This window comes from Neophocaena asiaeorientalis, unplaced genomic scaffold (assembly GCF_003031525.2).
Source record: "Neophocaena asiaeorientalis asiaeorientalis breed wild unplaced genomic scaffold, Neophocaena_asiaeorientalis_V1.1 scaffold119, whole genome shotgun sequence".
NCBI classification, from domain to species: Eukaryota; Metazoa; Chordata; class Mammalia; order Artiodactyla; family Phocoenidae; genus Neophocaena; species Neophocaena asiaeorientalis.
The window spans coordinates 4,450,232-4,456,661 of record NW_020175821.1 but is presented as its reverse complement, the minus strand read 5'-3'; positions in this window follow the sequence as shown (position 1 = coordinate 4,456,661).

Below are 6,430 nucleotides of genomic sequence, written 5' to 3'. Positions count from 1 at the left end.
TTTTTTGAAAAAAAAAAAAAAAAAAAAAAGGAAAAAGCAAAATAGTTACCTTCATAGCGATTTTACAAGAACTAGAGAGAAGGAAATACATGCACAAAACTAACCTAATCAACATGCCAAATCCAATGACCAATTTTTAGCTTTCATCTACTTCATCCACTAATGATATTTGGTATCATTGGCCCCTCCCTCATCCTTGATATATTTTTTTACTTGGCCTCCTGGAAACCACACCCTTCAGGGTTATTGTCATCCTACTTCAGTTGGTTGACCCTTCTCAGTCCTCCTTGCTGCTTCCACCTTACCTTTCTGGCATCTAAATATTTGAGTGCTCCAGGGTTCAGGAGGAGGAGATGACCAGCACAAGAAGGTTTCAAGAGGCTGAAGGCAAGCTCCTCAAGCATTCAGAACCAGCAAGAGGTCCAAGTCAGCTCAGATGCAGGCAGAGGAGCTGGCTGTCCTGTGGTGAGAATAAAGCTCTGCCCATAGGTAGATGCATGCTGAGTTTCAATGATGAAAAGAGTGGGATGTGACCATATGGTCTAAATTATCCAGAATAATTCTCACTTTAAACAGTCTGACCTGCAGGGATAAATACATATCATAGGAGGCCTCAGACACATGTCAGTGCCACAGCTTGGAACCAACAAAAGAAACATCTCAAAGATTCTCTCTTACCGAAAGGATTTCTGTCAGATTTATGAACTAAGAATTTGGGGACTGAGTTTGGAACTGGAGCGGTTGCTTAGGCAAGAGGGTGATGGCAGTTCAATCCAAGGGCTACAAAATGTAGATGTTCCTTGAGATGGAGCAAGAAAGCTTAGATGCACACGGAATGTGTATCGGGAAGCACCTACAGAGTGGGGCAGTAGTCGATTTACATACTTAGTTTCTAATCAAGATATATCAATTCTTCTGAAATATTGTCTTTTTACCTCTGTCTCAGCAACAATTCAGCTCTAGAGGTTTTAAACATTTCTGGGAAGTGTTATCTCCATATTAAATTCCAGATAACTCAGCCATAAAAATAAGAATGAAATCCTGTCATTTGCAAAAACATGGATGAACCTTAAAGGTATTACGCTAAGTGAGATAAGTCAGAAGGAGAGACAAATAGCGTATGATTTCACCCTTGTGTGGAATCTAAAAAAATGAAACAAACAAAAAAATAAAAGAAAAACAAACTCACAGGGAGAGACCTTCAAGATGGCAGAGGAGTAAGAAGAGGAGATCACCTTCCTCCCCGCAAATACATCAGAAATACATCTACATGTGGAACAACTCCTACAGAACACCTACTGAATGCTGGCAGAAGACCTTAGACTTTCCAAAATATATATATATTTTTTTTCTTTTTGTGAGTGTGTATGGGTATGCTTCTTTGTGTGATTTTGCCTGTATAGCTTTGCTTTTACCATTTGTTCTAGTGTTTTGTCTGTCCGTTTTTTTTACTTTAGTTTTTAGTGCTTGTTATAATTGGTGGATTTGTATTTTTGTTTTGGTTGCTCTCTTCTTTCTTCCGTTCTTTTTTCTTTCTTTTTTTTATTACTTAAAATTTTTTTAATATGTTTTTTATTTTTTATTTTAATAAATTTATTTTATTTACTTATTTATTTTTCTTTCTTTCTTTCTTTTTTTCTCCATTTTCTTCTGAGCCATGTGGCTGACAGGTTCTTGGTGCTTTGGCCAGGTATCAGGTCTGTGCCTCTGAGGTGGGAGAGCCAAGTTCAAGACACTGCTTAACCAGAGACCTCCCAGCTCCACATAATATCACACAGTGAAAGCTCTCCGAGAGATCTCCATCTCAACACTAAGACCCAGCTCCATTCAATGACCAGCAGGCTACAGTGCTGGACACCCTATGCCATACAACTAGCAAGACAGGAACACAAACCCACCCATTAGCAGAAAGGCTGCTTAAACTCATAAAAAGGTCACAGACACCCCAAAACACACCACAGGATGCAGTCCTGCCCAACAGAAAGACAAGATCCAGCCTCATCCGCCAGAACACAGGTTCTACTCCCGACCACGAGAAAGCCTACACAACCCACTGAACCAACCTCAGCCACTGCGGGCAGACACCAAAAACAACGGGAACTACGAACCTGCAGCCTCCGAAAAGGAGACTCCAAACACAACAAGTTAAGCAAAATGAGAACACAGAGAAACACAAAGCAGATGAAGGAGCAAGGTAAAAACCCACCAGACCAAACAAATGAAGAGGAAATACGCAGTCTACCTAATAAAGAATTCAGAGCAATGATAGTAAAGATGATCCGAAACATTGGAAATAGAATGAAGAAAAGACAAGAAATGTTTAACAAGGACCTAGAAGAACTAAAGAGCAAACAAACAAAGATGAACAACACAATAAATGAAATAAAAAATCCTCTAGAAGGAATCAGTAGCAGAATAACTGAGGCAGAAGAACGGATAAGTGACCTGGAGGATAAAATAGTGGAAATAACTATCGCAGAGCAGAATAAAGAAAAAAGAATGAAAAGAATTGAGGACAGGCTCAGAGACCTCTGGGACAACATTAAACATACCAACATTGGAATTATAGGGGTCCCAGAAGAAGAAGAGAAAAAGAAAGGGACTGAGAAAATATTTGAAGAGATTATAGTTGAAAACTTTCCTAATATGGGAATGGAAATAGTCAATCAAGTCCAGGAAGCACAGAGAGTCCCATACAGGATAAATCCAAGGAGAAACATGCCAAGACACATATTAATCAAACTATCAAAAATTAAATACAAAGAAAAAGTATTAAAAGCAGCCAGGGAAAAACAACAAATAACATACAATGGAATCCCCATAAGGTTAACAGCTGATCTTTCAGCAGAAACTCTGCAAGCCAGAGGAAGTGGCAGGACACATTTAAAGTGATAAAAGGGAAAAACCTACAACCAAGATTACTCCACCCGGCAAGGATCTCATTCAGATTCAACAGAGAAATTAAAATCTTTACAGACAAGCAAAAGCTAAGAGAATTCAGCATCACTAAACCAGCTTTACAACAAATGCTAAAGGAACTTCTCTAGGCAGGAAACACAAGAGAAGGAAAAGACCTACAATAACAAACCCAAAACAATTAAGAAAATGGGAATAGGAACATACATGTCGACAACTACCTTAAATGTAAATGAATTAAGTGCTCCAACCAAAAGACATAGACTGGCTGAATGGATACAAAAACAAGACCCATATAAATGCTGTCTACAAGAGACCCACTTCAGACCTAGGGACACATACAGACTGAAAGTGAGGGGGTGGAAAAAGATATTCCATGCAAAAGGAAATCAAAAGAAAGCTGGAGTAGCAATTCTCATATCAGACAAGATAGGCTTTAAATTAAAGACCATCAGAAGAGACAAAGAAGGACACTACATAATGACCAAGGGATCAATCCAAGAAAAATATATAACAATTGTAAATATTTATGCACCCAACATAGGACCACCTCAACATGTAAGGCAGATGCTGACAGCCATAAAAGGGGAAGATGACAGTAACACAATCATAGCAGGGGACTATAACACTCCACTTTCACCAATGGACAGATCAATCAAAATGAAAATAAATAAAGAAACACAAGCTTTAAGTGACACATCAAACAAGATGTACTTAATCGATATTTATAGGACACTCCACCCAAAAACAACAAAATACACTTTCTTCTCAAGTGCTCATGGAACATTCCCCAGGACAGATAATAAACTGGGTCACAAATCAAGCCTTGGTAAATTTAAGAAAATTGAAACCGTATCAAGTATCTTTTCTGACCAAAACGCTATGAGACTAGATATCAATTACAGGAAAAAATCTGTAAAAAATACAAATACATGGAGGCTAAACAATACACTACTAAATAACTAAGAGATAACTGAAGAAATCAAAGAGGAAATTGAAAAATACCAAGAAACAAATGACAATGAAAACACGATGACCCAAAACCTATGGCATGCAGCAAAAGCAGTTCTAAGAGGTAGAAAAACCATATGATCATCTCAATAGATGCCAAAAAAGCTTTTGACAAAATTTAACAGCCATTTATGATAAAAACCCTCAAGAAAGTAGTCATAGAGGGAACTTACCTCGACATAATAAAGGCCATATATGACAAACCCACAGCCAACATCATTCTCAATGATGAAAAACTGAAAGCATTTCCACTAAGATCAGGAATAAGACAAGGTTGCCCACTCTTACCACTATTATCCAACATAGCTCTGGATGTTTCAGCCACAGCAATCAGAGAAGAAAAAGAAATAAAAGGAATCCAAATTGGAAAAGAAGTAAAGCTGTCACCGTTTGCAGATGACATGATACTATACATAGAGAATCCTAAAGATGCTACCAGAAAACTACTAGAGCTAATCAATGAATTTGGTAAAGTAGCAGGATACAAAATTAATGCACAGAAATCTCTGGCATTCCTATACACTAATGATGAAAAATCTGAAAGAGAAATTAAGGAAACACTCCCATTTAGCATCACAACAAAAAGAATAAAATACCTAGGAATAAACCTACCTAGGGAGACAAAAGACCTGTATGCAGAAAACTATAAGACACTGATGAAAGAAATTAAAGACGATACAAACAGATGGAGAGATATACCATGTTCTTGGATTGGAAGAATCAACACTATGAAAATGACTATACTACCCAAAGCAATCTACAGTTTCACTGTAATCCATATCAAACTACCAATGGTATTTTTCACAGAACTAAAACAAAAAAATTCACAATTTGTATGGAAATACAAAAGACCCCAAATAGCCAAAGCAATCTTGAGAAACAAAAACAGAGCTGGAGGAATCAGGCTCCCGGACTTCAGACTATACTACAAAGCTACAGTAATCAAGACAATATGGTACTGGCAGTAAAACAGAAATATAGATCAATGGAACAGGAGAGAAAGCCCAGAGATAAATCCACACACGTATGGTCACCTTATCTTTGATAAAGGAGGCAAGAATATACAATGGAGAAAGGACAGCCTCTTCAATAAGTGGTGCTGGGAAAACTGGACGGCTACATGTAAAAGAATGAAATTAGAACACTCCCTAACACCACACACAAAAATAAACTCAAAATGGATTAAAGACCTAAATATAAGGCCAGACACTATCAAACTCTTACAGGAAAACATAGGCAGAGCACTCTAGGACATAAATCACAGCAAGATCCTTCTTAATCCACTTCCTAGAGAAATGGAAATAAAAATCAAAATAAGCAAATGGGACCAAATGAAACTTAAAAGCTTTTGCACAGCAAAGGAAACCATAAACAAGATGAAAAGGCAACCCTCAGAATGGGGGAAAATATTTGCAAACGAATCAACAGACAAAGGATTAATCTCCAAAATAGACAAGTAGCTCATGCAGCTCAATATCAAAGAAACAAACAACCCAATCCAAAAATGGGCAGAAGACCTAAACAGACATTTCTCCAAAGAAGACACACAGATTGTCAACAAACACATGAAAGGATGCTCAACATCATTAATCATTAGAGAAGTGCAAATCAAAACTACAGTGAGGTATCACCTCACACGGGTCAGAATGGCCATCATCAAAAAGTCTACAAACAATAAATGCTGGAGAGGGTGTGGAGAAAAGGGAACCCTCTTGCACTGTTGGTGGGAATGTAAATTGATACAGCCACTATGGAGAACAGTATGGAGGGTCCTTAAAAAACTAAAAATAGAACTACCATATGACACAGCAATCCCATTTTTTTTGGGCATATACCCTGAGAAAACCATAATTCAAAAAGAGTCATGTACCACAATGTTCATTGCAGCTCTATTTACAATAGCCAGGACATGGAAGCAAACCTAAGTGTCCATCAACAGATGAATGGATAAAGATGTGGCACATATATGCAATGGAATATTACTCAGCCATAAAAAGAAACGAAATTGAGTTATTTGTAGTTAGGTGGATGGACTTAGAGTCTATCATACAGAGTGAAGTAAGTCAGAAAGAGAACAACAAACACCATATGCTAACACATATATATGGAATCTAACAAAAAAAAAATGGTTCTGAACAACCTAGGGTAAAGGCAAGAAAAATCGCAGATGTAGAGAATGGACTGGAGGACATGAGGAGGGGGAAGGGTAACCTGGGACGAAGTGAGAGAGTGGTATGGACATATATACACTACTTAATGTAAAATAGATAGCTAGTGAGAAGCAGCCACATAGCACAGGGAGATCAGCTCGGTGTTTTGTGACCACCTAGAGGGGTGGGATAGGAAGGGTGGGAGGGAGATGCAAGGGGGAGGGGATATGGGGATATATGTATATGTATATCTGATTCACTTTGTTATAAAGCAGAAAGTAACACACCATTGTAAAGCAATTATACTCCAATAAAGATGTTTAAAAAAAAAAAACAACTCATAGATACAGAGA